The sequence below is a fragment of the Argiope bruennichi genome, chromosome 11, assembly GCF_947563725.1.
Source record: "Argiope bruennichi chromosome 11, qqArgBrue1.1, whole genome shotgun sequence".
Lineage (NCBI taxonomy): Eukaryota > Metazoa > Arthropoda > Arachnida > Araneae > Araneidae > Argiope > Argiope bruennichi.
Window position 1 is genome coordinate 17,708,780 of NC_079161.1, and position 17,117 is coordinate 17,725,896.

At 30.5% G+C, this 17,117-nt stretch overlaps 1 protein-coding gene across 1 annotated transcript in view; it reads left to right on the forward strand.

Annotated features, from left to right (window-relative positions):
* Positions 1 to 17,117, forward strand: part of LOC129957204 (RIMS-binding protein 2-like) — a 388,720-nt gene that overhangs the window by 1,424 nt on the left and 370,179 nt on the right. The window contains exon 2 of the mRNA XM_056069422.1: positions 2,239 to 2,365. The gene's annotated coding sequence lies outside the window, so the exon portion shown is untranslated. The remainder of the gene's footprint in view (positions 1 to 2,238; positions 2,366 to 17,117) is intronic.

The window sequence follows — 17,117 nt, forward strand, 5'->3', positions numbered from 1 at the left end:
TTTCATATTTTTCATTTCCTTTTCTACCCTTTTATTAAGTTGAACCCGTTTTACACACTTTAACTCTTTATTTACTGACGATACTGTAAAGTAATATTTAAATCCGGCTGATATCTTTGCAATATGACTATTTTTCTAATATTATTTGAAAGAACACGAAGAACGTTTTTCCAATAGAAAGCAGTAGATATCTTTTGAAAAACAACATTAAAAATCTCTTATTATTAATTTAATTATTTTAACTAATTAAAAAAGTATATATTTTTTCTTTTTTCTAGGTTTATTCTGTGCCAAAACTTAACTAATGGTTCAAAAATAAATCGTAAAAATTGATTTTTGATCGGAAAAATTGATCGTAAAATAATTTGGTAAATAAAGGGTTAAGATTTTTTTTATGGACCTCACACGCTGTGGAAAACCTGAAGCTAAACTGATTCAAAATGAAATATTTCGTTCCGAGGTAGCAAAGGAATTTGTGAAACTAATAACTTATGACTCACCAACTAATGTTTATTACTTTTCCATAAACAAATTTTAGGTTTTCGGCGAAATTCTGTAGCAGTAAGAATCGATGAAATAGTCTTTTTTTTTCTTAATTTAATTTATATTTTGTGAATGAAATCGTTGGTCAGCTTTTAACTGCAATTAATTTACATACTTTTTTTTTATACGAAATCATTTGTTCGATCTACAAAAATTTTATTCGAAATGCAGAATTTGCTTTTCCTCCTGAAAATTAAATATTCTTGAAAATTTTGAAACTCACGTTATTTTATTTAGATTTTCACATTATATGAATTCGAAGCATGCGGATGGAGATTTTTCTATATTCCTAATAATAATTCTTACTCTTGCACAAGATACTACGAAAATGGAAATAATTGTCTGTTTATGGAAATAATTGTCTGTTTATAGAAATAATTGTTATGTTTTTAATAATTCTCGTCCGATTTTTTTTTTAAAAATTAAGCTAATGCCTTTTTTGATATTTCTAAAAATATTTTATATCTTATTTTTTTTGTGACAGTATGAAATATTTTATGCATGTTTGTGCCATCATTTCTTACCAATTTTCTTATCAAAATCTCTCACAAGATTAGTCTTTTTGAGTGCAAACTCGGAGTAGAGTATGCGAAAGATTATCAGAAATAGAAAGCAAATTTGTTAATCATATGAAATAAAAAAAAAGAAATTATTTTATAAAATCGGATAATTAAAAATAATAATAATAAATATTGTTCCAATTGTTTTTAATAGTCTTCATAGATCTGCCATTTGGCTAGCGCGATTCATTGTTTACTAGTGATTCCTCCTATGACATTTATATTGTACAACAAAGCAATTATTTTCGTATGTTGAAAATTGGCACACATGAGAATTACATTAAACAGAATTTCCTTTTAACTTGTTTAAAGTAGCTATTACTGACCAAAGTTTGAACAGGGGAAATATAAGCAATTTAGGTAATAATATTGTATATGCAAATGAATATATTTTATTAACGAATAAATAAATTCATAAGTAAATATTGTTACGAATCTGTGATTCGGCTTCCCAGCATAGTTGGTTCCATAGGAGGTCCCAGAGCTTGGCGACAAACTTGACGACAATTTGGCGCCAAAATAGATTATGCCCGAAACATCGAGAATTTTCCCGATCCGTCCAGTAGGAACCGAGATACGCCTCGAACGTTCCTGAATGGTTGAGAGGCTTCTAGCCCCGCCTCCTGAGACCTATAAAATAAGCAGCCTGCAGCTGCCCAGTCAGTAGTGAACCAAAGTCGTCGTCGTGAATTGAGTCGTCATAGCGCGAGAGTAGTCGGAAGCGACGGTGAAGAACTGGTCTTCCAGGGATAAGCGGAGCAGGGACGGAGTGAAGCTAGTGCTGAACAAAGCTATGCGCTACTGTCTGCAGTAGAGAGTCTTGTATGCTGCTGTGTATGCTGTTGTATGCTGCACGTCTCGGTTGAAGATCATCGTCTTCTGTGCTGTATATAGTTGTCGTCCTTGTGCTGTCCTGTGTGTCTTCGTGTAAATAAACGTCGTTGTTTCATTTTCTACTGCCGCCTGCTGATTGAGCGTTCTCCACACCATATAACTCCCACTACCCAAACGAACCTTGGAAAATTCGTAACAATATATCTAAACATCTAAAATTGTTTATCTATCAATAAAAACAAAAACTACGTGAAAAAACTACATTTTTATAGAAAATAATAGTTTTCTTTTTTATTTTCAGAATACATGAGCGTGCGCACATGCACACACGTGTGAATTTCATATATTTAACCCTTCAAACGGCGGGGGGGACTTCATATTTGAGGATGAGAATGCTTCCGGTAAGGTGGTTGATTCTCGCCATCCAGGTGAGTACAGAAATGGTGTAGGGTAGGCTAAACCCTTTTAATGACTGGACATGCCTCACTGTTGTCACGATAGTCAGATTAGCCAATTTGTAAGTTCAATTATACAGGGTGTCTCAAAAACCTTGACCGCTGCTTTTATTCCTTAAATATTGATCATACACATATACTGTAAGTTATAAAGTTGCGTAAAAAAAAGGTGTAAAATGTTATGAAATCGATTAAAATTCTCAGGGTATTAAGCTTAAAAAAATACAAAATTTAAATTTTTATACGGACCCTATACAAAAAAAATTCTCAGTGAGTAAAATGTGCCCCATTGTCTAATAAAGTCATATACAAAATTTCCGCAATTTATCACAAAATGTCTCAAAGATGTGAAACTATATAATGCTGACTTAAACCACTTTTCGATGCCTGGATATGAGTTCGCAAAGAAGAAAAATCGTGTCGGATGTTCGTGTTTTAAGGGTCGTACACAAATTAAAGAAAGTTATGATTGAATAAATAAATAATAATTTTTCTATTTATTGGTTCAAAAGTATTAAAAATTTGCATAAATAATAATTTAAAGGAAAGATTACATAACTTAAAAGAAAGATTAAATAAAGGAAAGATTACATAAGAAAAGATTACTTAAAGGAAAGATTACATAAGTTTTTTTACAAGTTCATTAACTGTGCTATTTTTAAGTTATATTCTGTAATTCACGATATAAAACTTTAAAGTATTTTTCAGAAAGCATAGATTTTGAAATTTGTATTCAAAACTAAAGCTATAAAGTATATTTTGTTTCCTTATGATGAATTCTTGCGTCGCGTCATTTGCATTTTAATTTGTGATTGACCCTTCACCAAATTTGTTTTAATGTATCTTTGAGAATTTTCATGATAAAATTCTGAAATTTTGTACATGACCTTATTAGAGGACGGGGCACATTTTACTCTTTGAGAATTTTTTATACGGGGTCCGTATAAAAAGTTAAATTTTGTATTTTTTAAAGTTTAATCACCTGAAAACTTTAACCGATTTCATAACATTTTGCACCTTTTTTTACGCAACTTTGTAATTTACAGTATATGTCTGTGATCAATATTTAAGGAATAAAATCCGCGGTCAAGGTTTTTGAGACACCCTGTATATATATAGGATTTTTAAACAGTCATATGCACAGTGCTCTCATTCTTCAAGAACAACTGCAACAAAAGCCTGAAATGAAGCTAATTGCATTTCATTGTCTTATTTAATTTTTTATGAAGACATTTGTCACCCATGGCAATAAAAAAAGAATGTGCGGACACATCATTTCTCCAGAGAATATGACATTAGATATTGAGGTGAGAAGCGCAGCTACGTTTATCAAGTAATTAACATTAAGTCCATTGTGAACACAATTTTAGAATTGATGTCGTTTGAAATTCAGTATTAGATTTCTTTTTTAATCTTCAAGAAAGATTTTAATTTTTTACCTTTTGTATTCATGAAATTTTTCATCTTTAAGAAATACTAAAAATGGAATAATCGAAATGTATTTAAAAAAAAATCGCAAAGCTGTATTCATCCTATTTCATTTATTCTAGGATAATTTTGACAAAACAAGAATTCATCGTTGTACATTCTTAATTCCTAAAAGGAAAGGAAAAAAAAAAAAAAGACAATTTCAAAAGTTAAGATTTTTTTTCAGTCTTTAAAAATCTAATTTCAGTGCATTTTATTTGTTTTGTTACCAAATTTCATTAAAAAAATACTAAAAGAAAAATAAGAAATAAATAAAAAGAAATAAAAGTAATAAAAATAAGAAAAAAAATAGTAAAATAAAAATAATAAGAAGAAAAAAATGAAATAAAAAATAATAAAATAATAAAATAAAATAAAATAAAAAAAATAAGAAAATAAAATAATAAAAAATAATAAAAAAGAATGAAAAAGAAAGAAAAATAAGAAAGAAATAAAAAAAATGAAAAAGAATATCGTCTGCAAAAGCATCAAGATAGTAATTTGCATTTTTTCAGACGTTTCTATTTTTTATATATGCTTGACAATAGCTGTGATTATTATTTTATCAAAAATCGTTCGATTCTTCATGTTTATTTTCCATGAATGAATTAATTTAGAATTCTGATTGTTCTAGATACATATATTTATGCAATACGGAGATAAATTTATTTAATATGATTGCTCAGATTTAGCTACAGGTAGCTTTTACAAATTTATGAAAGAAAATATTTATAAACGGATGTTTAAATGCAATTGAATTTGAAAGCAAATAAAGTGTTTGCCTTTAGAAATATTTTCAACTAGCCGCCTTTGGCGACCAGCCGGTTCGCCAATCTTAATGCTCATTTAAATTTTAATAATTAAATAGGTTGAACCGGAGTCTTCGCCCAGTTGCGATAACGCGACAAAGCTGACAATATTTATTATGCACTATAATTGACTATCTGCTCCTTTGCTTTTGAACATTTCGCAAGGCCATTGTTGGCGATTTTTAAAAATTTTGCCAAGCAGGGGGTTAAACTCCGGTCGTACCATTAAATATTTTACGCAATTCCAACTTTAATAGATTCTTCAGCAAAATATTTTAAAACTTCAAATTTTGATAGTCATATAACTCACTCATAATATTATAAAGGCCTTCAGCCATAACGTGATATGTATCTCTCTAATTTTCTGTTACCCCTCGTAGAATTTATGCTTTAAATTAAAGTGTAAATGCTTAATCTGCAGTTAATATAATAATATTTTTTTACAGAAACAAAGCATTTTTTTTAATAATATGATTACTGATAATAGAGTCACTGAGCGTTTAAACTTTATGGGCACTAAAGAATATCTTTCTTAATTTATGTAATATCTCAAGAATTTGTCAGTAAAATTTTCTCAGATTCATCATGAACAGATCTATTCATTAACAATGTTTCATTTTAAATGCATCAAATACTAAGAAAATAAAATGAATCGTTTAAAATAATCGGTCGAAAACAGGTTTAAAAAAACTACTTAAAAAACGATGTACTTTAAACTATAAGCATATACAAAAAAATATATAACTAACATAAATACAATTTAATTACAAAAGCATGCAACTAACCTAAAAATAATTTGAATCATTGAAAACAGGTTAAAAAAACTACTTAAAAAACGATGTACTTAAAACTATAAGCATATTTAACTAACATAAATACAATTTACTTACAAAAGCATGCAACTAACCTAAAAATAATTTAAATCAAGAATCATCCGTTGACAATATTGTCAACAATCAGAACACATTGCGCATGCGTGAATTTTCTTCGCCACTTACGGTAACGCAAATGCGGGAATTTTTCTACGCCAGTTGGGGTAACGCTATGCAGATTAGACATTTTTAATTTCCTTTATTCTGTGTTATTTTAATTCAAAAGTACTTCAGAATGAATCTGAAACATGGATTAATTAACAATGTTTAATTTTAAATGCATCAAACATTAAGAAAATAAACAGAATCGTTTGAAATAATCGGCCGAAAATTTTTAACCCTAGCTTCATTACTGTTGGGAGAAAAAATCTTACTCATTTGGCGGTGGGGAAAATGGAAGATTTTTTTGGCGGGAAAGTTGGCGGTGGGAAAAATGGAAGATTTTTTTGGCGGGAAAGTTGGCGGTGGGGAAAATGGAAGATTTTTTTGGCGGGAAAGTTAGTTTTTAATTAATAATTAAAATTCTAATTAAAAATTCAAAAAAAGCCACCCCAGGTGCACATTCCCGACCTCTAAGGTATACATGTACCAAATTTGGTAGCTGTATGTGAAATGACCTGGCCTGTAGAGCGCCAACACACACACATACACACACACACACATTGAGCTTTATTATAAGTATAGATATAGATTAATTATAGGATTAACTTTTGAGCTTTTAATAAGGAAATTACATTTCCGTTAAAAGTTGAAGCAATTATGCAAGTAGACGTTCATATATGTTCAAAATCTCATGCTACATAGATGAAAAAATATATTTTCTAGAAAAATAAATAATAGGAAAAGGTTTCTGTGACTTTTAAAATATCTGTATTAAGAATTCAATAACTCAGTGCTATTTTAATAGAAAAAAAATGGTCAGATGAAGAAAATAATTATATTTTATACTATTTCAGTCAATAGATGCTCAATTGAATTTCAGTTTCTTAAGCATATCCTCTGTTCTATGAGTCACATATATAATAAATTTAAATAAGATTATTCTTGAGATTCTAATTTAAAAAGTTTTCATCCTTTTGCAACAAAACATATTTGATTTATAAAAATCTGATTATAGCTATTTTATTTAATATTAAATACACGTATCAACGAGTATTGATTCTGAGGAACCAGTAAGGTTGACGAAGGGGGCTAATCTGTGATAAATCTATAAAATCTCTCTTATGATTGCCCCCCACCCCCAGTTTACATAATTATAATTTACAACTATTAACCAAAGTTGAGCAATTTCTTCTGTAAAAGTGCCTCTATAGTTGGAATTTATTAATTTATTTTCTGTAAAATTATTATATCTCATATATTTATAACTGATTTGTGAGGATTTCCTTTGTCTTATTGGAATATCAGTGAATATTCTGTAGGAAAAATTTTGAAATCTGATTTATTAGTTAATACAATATTTTGATCAAAAGTATTTAAAAGTTTTCATTTAGGATTTTTTTTCTAATATTTTTCTAAAAATTCCCCAGAAAGACTCAAAGAACAACTACTGTATTTCGGCCATGTAAAGAAATTAAATTCATATTTTGCAATGAAAATTCGTCCAAGATTCCATTTTGGGGACCGATCAGAAATTGATGGAGTAAAAAAAAGTTAAAAGAAAGGTCTGCTTTTATAGAAGTCTGATTATAATTTCCGCTTTCATTTATGTTTCTATTTGGAATTTTTATTAAAAATGACTCATATATTCTGGAAGATATAAAGAATTTATTAAAAAATCTTAGAGTTTTTCGAGCTCTTTTTGCCTATAACATGTAGAATTTTCTAACAAATAACCTGACACTCATAGGAAATGTGACAATGTAAAATCAAAGCATAATATTAACAATGAATATATAAAACTTTTTTGCATATTATAGAATGGCAATAGTGAACTGTAAACAAATCGCTGTGCAAACATTTCAAACTGTTTCGGTGAATGCTTTACAGCTGCAATTAATTCGATCTCAGGATAGGATTCACCAAAGATTCTGATCATTAAGAAGAAATTACAGGAAATTGTAAAATAAGCGCGAAACAAAGTTTATTCGTGCGCGAAAATAGGCTTAACATTACCAGATGGTTAATCGCTGACTGACCAATAGAAATGGATGACCATTTCTTCCAAAACTATTATCTCACAAAACTGATTTTTGCATTGCCTTAAACTCAAACCATTGCCTTTTTAATGATATCAATTTCGTTACTGTACAATCTTTTATTTCATTTTGATAAATTGCTTAAATGTAATGCACAATTTGCAACAATTAATTCTTAATGTTATGAAATTCAAACTCATCCATTAAAACATTCAATTGTTTGCTTTTGCAAATGTTAAAATTAAGATTTTTTTTTAAAATTTTTCTTTTGGACATTAATATTAAAGTAGAATTTTCATTTCTGCTTTGACTTCGATATATATATATATATATATATATATATATATATATATATATATATATATATATATATATATATATATATATATATATATGCAAGTGCTGTTATTTGTTTTGATTTATTCAGTTAAATTCATGTTTCTCAATCTTTTGCAAATATACAGGGTGTTCTTTAATTATTGTCGGGGTTTCCATAACTCATAACTTTCGAATAAAAAATATTACGCAGAAACCGATTACCTATTCGTAAATTACAACTCAAAGAATTTTATTAATGATATTAAAGTGTAAAGCTTGCACAATTTACACTTTGTAGGCATTCAGCTGAAGACGATTATGTATTCGTAAATTACAACTCAAATAATTATGTATTCGTAAATTACAAATCAAAGAATTATGTATTCGTAAATTACAACTCAAAGAATTATGAATACGTAAATTACAATTCAAAGAATTATGTATTCGTAAAGTGCAACTCAAAGAATCGCCTTCAGCTGAATGTCTAAAAAGTGCAAATTGTGCAAGCTTTACACTTTAATATCTTTAATAAAATTCTTTGAGTTGTAATTTACGAATACGTAATCGGTTTTTGCGTAATATTTTTTATTGGAAAGTTATGAGGTACGGAAACCCAGACAATAATTAATGAACACCCTGTATTTTAGCATTCTTTCCACATTAATAATTAAAGATCTATCAAGCTAATAATTTGAGCGCACAAGCTGGTCGCCAAAGACGCTTAGAATTTAGAATATTCAAAGTAATGTGAGCATTTGTTGCAAATAGATTTTAACTGCACATGCAGGAAACACAGCACATTTTTTATTTTATTTCGAAACCAAATATTAAGATCAATTTATATAAATACAATTGAGATTTTTTAAAAATAATATTTGTGTTACCTTTAATTGCTCTCTAAGAGAACCTCAATAATGAGAGATTTTGCAAAAATTGTTATTTTTTTTACCTAGAAATCTTCGAGTAGTTGATTTAAGTTGCATAAAGTTCGAAATTTAATGGCAGTTTGACCAAATCATATTTCATCTAGATTTCTGATTCTTCTAATCCAAGTTTCCGACGAAATTGGAAAAATATGTAATTTTGGAATTGTTCGGATATTTTTGATTAGATAGTGTATATGTTACAGTTAAAGTATATAATGCAGTTATTTCATAGAATACCTAGTTATTCCATGAAATAACTGATCGTGTCCGTTAAAGTGTGCAATATGTTATTCATTTGACACTTTGACTAGTTATTCTATGAAATAACTAGGTATTCTATAAATTAACTAATGAGAGACAATTGCAGTGTAAAATAAACAATTTATCTAAAATGAAATTAAACTAATGATGGACAATTAAAATGAAAAAGAAGCCATTTATCTCATTTATGCAGCGTATAAATGGTATTTATGGAAACGTACCATAAAATAATTTGTTACAACAAGGATTACTAAAATGACACTTGGAATGACAAAGAACATTATTTCTAAAACAAAAACATTTTTTATTTCTAAAGCAAACAAACAAAAACATAAATGCAGTAGGGGTGGAAAGTAAATGTATTTGTCGTGCGAGATATATGATATAGATCATTTTACACTTTAACGGGCTGCAGATCGTTATTCTATGAAATAACTAGTTAAACCATGAAATACAAGAGAGTTTTACACTCTAACGGACACGATCAGTTATTTCATGGAATAACTAGGTATTCTATAAAATAACGGATTTCATACTTTAACGGTAACATATATACAGAATACACGCTATCTATTATATATTGCAGCTGACAGAAAGTTAAAATGGATTTTGAAAAACCCGAGAATAATAAATTTCAAGGATTAATGTAAGCGACGAAGGCAGTGATTTTTTTTATATTTCTGTACACAAAGTATAGAGAAACTATAGTTAATCATCAAAGAATTCGAAATGAAAATTTTGACGAATCTTCACGTTTTGGACTTTGCTGAGTTCGAGAAACATGTTTTTGGAAAATGTTCGTCCATTTGTGACAAAGATAATTAAAAAAGGCTTTGAGCTAGATGGATGGAATTTGGTAAACGGTCTTTACTAAATTTGAAGATTTCTAACAAATTTTGAACAAAATCAGCTCAGAGGAAGTCTGTCTGTCTGGCTGCTCGAATATAATTTAAAACGATAATTACAAAACGAAGATATTTAGATAGATAAAATTCGGGAAACAGAATTAACATCTTTAGTCTACACACTTATTGAATTTTGAACCAAATCTGACAAAAGGATGATTGTCTGCAGGTCTGCACTTTCAATAACATGTAAATATAATAACTAAAAAAAACAGGATTATTAAATACTAGCCGCCATTGGTGACCAGCCGGTTCGCCAATCTTAATGTTCGTTAAAATTTTAATAATTAAATATTTTATGCAATTCCTACTTTAATAGCTTCTTCATCAAAATATTTCAAATTTTGATAATCATATAATTCACTCATAATATTATAAACGCCTCCAGTCATAACGTAATATGTATCTCTCTCATTTTCTGTTAGCACCCGTAGAATTTATACTTTAATTTAAAGTGGAAAGGATTAATCTGCAATGAATATAATAATATTTTTTACTGAAACAAAGAAATTTTTTTTGTAATATGATTACTGAAAACAGTCACTTAGCGTTTAAGCTTTATGGGCAATAAAGAATATCTTTCTTAATTTATGTAATATTTCAAGAATTTGTCAACAAAGTTTTCTCATATTCATCATGACCAGATTGATTCATTAACAATGTTTCATTTTAAATGCATCAAACACTAAGAAAATAAAACGAATCGTTTAAAATTATCGGTTCAAACAGGTTAAAAAAACTACTTAAAAAACGATGGACTTAAAACTATAAGCATATACAAAAAATAGATAACTAACATAAATACACTTTAATTACAAAAGCATGCAACTAATCTAAAAATAATTTAAATCATCCGTTGATAATGGTTGCCATGTCAACAATCAGAACACAATGCGCATGCGTGAATTTTCAACACCAGTTACGGTAACGGAAATGCGTGAGTTTTTCTACGCCAGTTGGGGTAACGCTATGCAGATTAGAAATTTTTAATTTCCTTTATTCTGTTTTATTTTAATTCAAAAGTACTTCAGAATGAATCTGAAAGATCGATTCATTAACAATGTTTCATTTTAAATGCATCAAACATTAAGAAAATAAACAGAATCGTTTGAAATAATCAGCCAAAAAATCTAAAGCCTAGCCTCATTACTGTTGGGAAATAAAACTGAACTCTTACTCATTTGGCGGTGGAGAAAATGAAAAAATGTTTTGGCGGGAAAGTTAGTTTTTAATTAATAATTAAAATTATAATTAAAAATCAAAAAAGGGACCCCAGGTTCACATTCCTGACCTCCAAGGTATACATGTACCAAATTTGGTAGCTGTAGGTCAAATGGTCTTTTCTGTAGAGCGCCAACACACACACACGTTGAGCTTTATATATAAGTATAGATATCAAATTTTGCATGGGAATTTGCGACTAGAAGTGTAGTTTTCAATCAAGTTTTGCTTCAATCGGATGGAAAAATGTGTCTAAAACAGATTTTATTTTCGAATCCAATTATTGCATAGCGGGATGTTATCGCCAAATAACTTGCCAAGGATCATACGATAGATTCAGTAAAAATACTAAATTCACGCCAAAAGGTAACATTTCGTAACCATTGTACGCCAATGCTGTGCAGAAGGGCCGCGGTGGCCTGGTAGTAAGGTCTTGGCTTCGGAACAGGAGGGTTTCAGGTTCGTGACCCGATTCCACCGAAGAACCGTCGTGTTAGGAGGTCTGTTGCACGTTGAATCTGTCATGACCAAACGTCCTCCCGCTGGTGTGGTGTGGTGTGGAGAGGGGGGTGCCAGCTCAGGTGTCGTACTCGTCATCTGACCATGGTTCAAAATGGCGAGGTCCGTCCCAAAATAGCCCTAGTGTTGCTTCAAACGGGACGTTAATAAAACCAAACCAAAGCCAATGCTGAGCAAGGCATTCTCGGGGTAACAACTTTATTGCGAGACTGTTTTAGAAAGACCATACCAGACGGTTTTCTTTGCTACTCTAACATTTCGTTTGAACGATCAATGTCAACGCTTGAAGAATCGTAGATATTCTTTTTCATTAGATTACATGTACTTAAATGGGAATGCATACTGTTGGTTATTCAAATCCTTTGCGTGACACGATTAACTGGCCCTTAATCGATAATGAGAGTGAGGGCACACTTGTCGACAAACTGTAACGATTAACTTGAAGTGATTATTCCACTGGTTTCATGAAGAAGCAGTAATGAAATCGATTCACGTGACAAATGTGATAAACCTTGCTTTGTCTTATTTAATTACAAGGTGTGTTGTATTGTGTCGTCATGTTCCTTTTTTGTAGCCATGCCAGATATTCGAAGGAGATAAAAAATAAACTTGAGTAAAATTTTGATTCATTTTTTATTAAAAAGTTTGATGAAAGTTTTAGAAATTTATTTCTTAGTAAGCACCTACTACTCAAGAATTAATTATGTGGCAATTTTGGTAGTTCTTAATAGTCTACCCTGTAGAGCATTATGAACAATTTTTTCATCACATACACTGCATAAAAAAAGTAGAAGGACAGTGTCTTTTTGCCAATTAATATCTCTTATTTTCTCCTAACTACCAAATATTTATGCAGATTTAATTTAATGACCCTTGTTTTCATTTTAGGCAAAAATTAAACATCTACCACTAACATTATTAAGAAAATTAGTATATATAATTTCCGATACGTAAAAAAAAGTAGGACACTTGCTAATATATTTAATTTAGTGAGTTGTTCTTTATTTAAATAGTGATTTTGTACTTTGTTTATCCTTTTCTGTCAAAAAAATCTGTCAATTCTGTCAAATAAATTTGTTTAAAAGTTACGTTGTTTCTCCGTTCTCAGAAATGCCTAAAGAAATACCTTTGAACGATTTGCAAAAAGGGCAAATTTCCGCATGTCAAAATGATGGTAAAGGTGTCAGAGAGATTGCTCGATTGTTGCAGGTGAGCCCCAATACAGTTTCAAACTTTATCAGAAATCCTTATAAAAATGGAAATAAAAAGAAGACTGGTAGACCGAAGAAGTTAACACCACGTGATGAAAGAAAACTTGCTCGTGTGCTGAAGAAGAACAAAGGAAGTGTTTCAAAGGCAAGAAATGAAGCAGGACTTAATCATGTGACGAAACAAACAGTTTACAACTATATTAAAAGATCTAAAAAATTCATTTTCAAAAAACGGAAACATCATCCTAAGTGGAAACAAGCTCACATTGATAACCGTTTAGCGTGGGCTAAGGAGCACATGTCCTGGACTACAGAATGGACTTCTGTGATATTTTCCGATGAAAAGAAATTTAACTTAGACGGTCCAGACGGATATCAGCACTACTGGCATTGTCTGGGGACTGAAGGTGAATACTATTCAACACGACAAATGGGAGGAGGGAGTTTAATGGTTTGGTTGGCTGTTGGATGCGAAGGAAGGACAAGTCTGGTTTTCTTAAATGGTAGGCAAAAACATACAGACTACATTCAAGTGCTGAATTCCGAGCTTCTTCCTTATGCCTCTGACATGGGGGGTGAAGAGTGGAAGTTTCAGCAAGACGGAGCTTCCATTCACACCGCGACTGGAGTCAAAAATTGGTTAATAGCAAATAATGTGGATGTTTTACCATGGCCAGCCGAAAGTCCTGACCTTAATATAGTGTAAAACATCTGGGCAATGCTAGTTCTTCGAGTTTATGCTGATGGAAGGCAATTTGATTCGCAAAAGCATTGAATGACTCGTGGGACAATTTTTGTCAAACTGAAATTCAAACTCTATACAATTCACTTCCAAACAGAATATTTGAAGTTATAAAGGCCAATGGGAAGACCATTCCTTATTAAAGTCACTATTTTTTCATTCATTATAACGCTGTCCTTCTACTTTTTTTACAAAGTTTCAAAAAAGAGAAACTATTTTTGTTGCCATTAATATTTTATGTTTGAGCATCATAATTCTGATGTTAAAATTGTATTTTTGAAATATTTGTTAAATGTTTCTAATAAAAATTTTTAGTAAAAATAAAATATTTTTCGGTTATTGTTACAAAATCAAGTGTCCTTCTACTTTTTTTACGCAGTGAATATGGCATCACGTATAAGCGTGTAATGCTTATTAGTTGGTATAGTTTATATCCTTTATCCCAGCTCATAAGTATTATTTCATTAAAAACATTCTTTTTTTTTATACACTGAAAAAAGAGAATATATATATTTACAACAATTGTTCTAATCTCTTTTTAAGGCAACGGTGGACTCTTTTAGGTACTTTTGCTAATTATTCACTTGAGATTGCGAAATGTTGTTTTTATATACGTTAAAATATAGATTCTACAAGTTTCTTAAAAAAATCTCTTCAAAACAAAATATATTATTTTCAAAAAATCAAAAGATATAATTTTTAAAATATTCCACGCAATTTTTTTTTCTATTATTATTTCTAATTATCCTACATAAATGTTTTTTGAATAAAACTTTTTATTATCTTGTTATTCCAATGAAAGGTTAGTTATTTAAATATTTCTAAAGCACACGCACTAACTTTTCATAAGAATTATATCTTTTCTTGAATTAATACTTACTTTTGATTAACTAAAAGAGTTCAGAACATAAAATGCACATGCAATTTTCTTTTACTGCTTCGCCGAAATCTTCATTATCAGTTTTATTTAATTTCCTCAAAAAAATTGAGACACTAAGAGCATTTCAAAGATATTTAAATCTATTTAGAACATAATGCTGAGAACAGCCATTAAAATATATATTTTTTTCTCTAAGCAATACAAATATTCATTTTATACAACAATACATTTATATTATTTTAGTTGATTATAAATATATCTTTTGGTGCTGAAATAATAAAACGAAATTTTCATATTTTCTTCCATTTTGCCGATTTCAGAGTCCACTGTCCCTTTAAACAAACTAATTGATTAATATCATTCTCCATTTCCAAATATGTCTTGCATACTTCGCTAAAACCGTAACCTAAAATGGTAATATATCAAAGAACCGACACAAAGTTTTATCATATTTATCGTCTGCACAGTAGACGAAATGACAGATGTTACAAGATGATTTCGCAGATGGTCAATACAATTCGGTCCTTCAAAAACAACAAAAAAATAAATAAATTCGAAGCATTCCCTAAGAGAGCATAACGGTAGACTTTAAAAAATGAGACATCTGGACAGATAGTCATCAGTCTGCACACTATGAATAAAAATCGTTTGCAGTTGATAACATGTTCGATGAACAATGACTGACCTTCAAACACTGACTACATGTCTCAAATACAGTAATCCAGAGATTTTGCATTTTATCAGTATGGACATCGTGATAATTTCTGCAGCAAACATGCCTGTGGCATTCCATTGGTCGCATGAGACGCTGTAACCGTGTCCTACAGCCCGAGGCCTTGTATCTTCTTGGAATATCAAGAGGGTGACTTCCGAAAAGATTCGCCTGTTCTTAGAAATTTTATTTTTTGGAACCTTGTTCACAATGTTTCTATTGTAAAGGACACAGGAAAGTTTCTATTATCTGATGCATCCGGGGTTTGCCCATATGCGAATGGTGAGAATGTAGATAGGGAAAGAAAGGGAGGAAGTTCCTTTTTATATAAGAATAACATAAGAAATTTTATGTATTACGTATTAATAATGTTCTTTATGACATACTGTCTTTCATGATAGGTTGAGTTTTATAAATAGATAAAAAGCCTAAGCGTTTCTTTGAAAAAAATAAAAATCATATTTTAATCAGTGTAATAATAAGCACAAAATTATTTTTATGATCAAACATCAAAGAAAAGCATTAAAACTTAAATTAATATTCCAAGATAATTCAAAATTTTAAACACAATTATAATTTAAATTTTTGCAAGACAATAGAATCAGTTCCTTAAACATCAAAATATCCCGTCAGTTTTTATTTCACGCGAAGGTCCTGTTCCTAGTTGTGCGATCAAGGGTTGTCTGTCCCTTACGAACCAGTTTTCAAGAGAAATGGCAGAAACATTACTTCACTGTATCAACATAGCTACAGAATACTCAAGCCCCAAACAGTGTATTGATTTCGTCAATTTTTATTCCATTTGAAAATTCTCGAGTCTACACACATTATCAAATGGTCGCATGTCTGCCACAGCCCTTCATTTTCGAGAAATATCGCAGAATAAAATTTTGCAACCAGTATCAACAACCACTTGCTTTCAAAAGTTAACGAACCTGCCGGCGTCCAAGCATAGGGGTAGCGCATCTTCCCCTTGATCTGGGCGTTCTGGGTTCGAGTCCCGGTTCGAACATGGCTGTTCTTCATCTGTTCTATGTGTGAATGTGCCCCCTGTAAAAAGGGGTTGTGCAGGCGAATGTAATGCGTGAGTAGCTGCGACGTACTCTTGGCCCTAGTTGGCGCTACTAAGACAAGAGACGCGCCCTTGGCTTAAAATCACTGACTTCGTCAGCTAGTCCATTGCAAGTGACATTATAAAGAACAACAACAAGATACCTAACTTATCAGAATATTCTATTCTTGTTGTAGAAGTAGAATTTCTATTAATAATAAAGATGAAGATGTGTGTGTCGATTGGCTCCCGACAGGCCAAAAGTTTAGTCCTAGAACTACCAAACTTGTTATGTTTATACATTGGAGGGTGTAAACCCATAATTTAGATTTTGAAAATTTAATCAGAATTTTAATTCATTAAAAATGAAAGGGAATTTAGAAGTCTTTCTGCTATAACTCATAAAATTCTGTGCCCTTATAAAATTTGTAGTCCCTCTGATATGAGTAGATCTTAAGTATTTTTGGAAGTCTGTCTGTCTGTCTGCCGAATTGACTGCCCATCTATAAACACAGTAAATCAAAAAGTTATCTAGTTACATTCATAAAGCGTTTTACCTGATATTTTCGCCAAATTTAGATTCGCCAAAGATTTTTTTTCACCAAATTTTCGATAAATATTTCTTCAAGTTTTGGACGAAATTCCGCATTGGGAAAGATGCCTATTTGCTGGTCTATGTCTCCATGTAAAGAT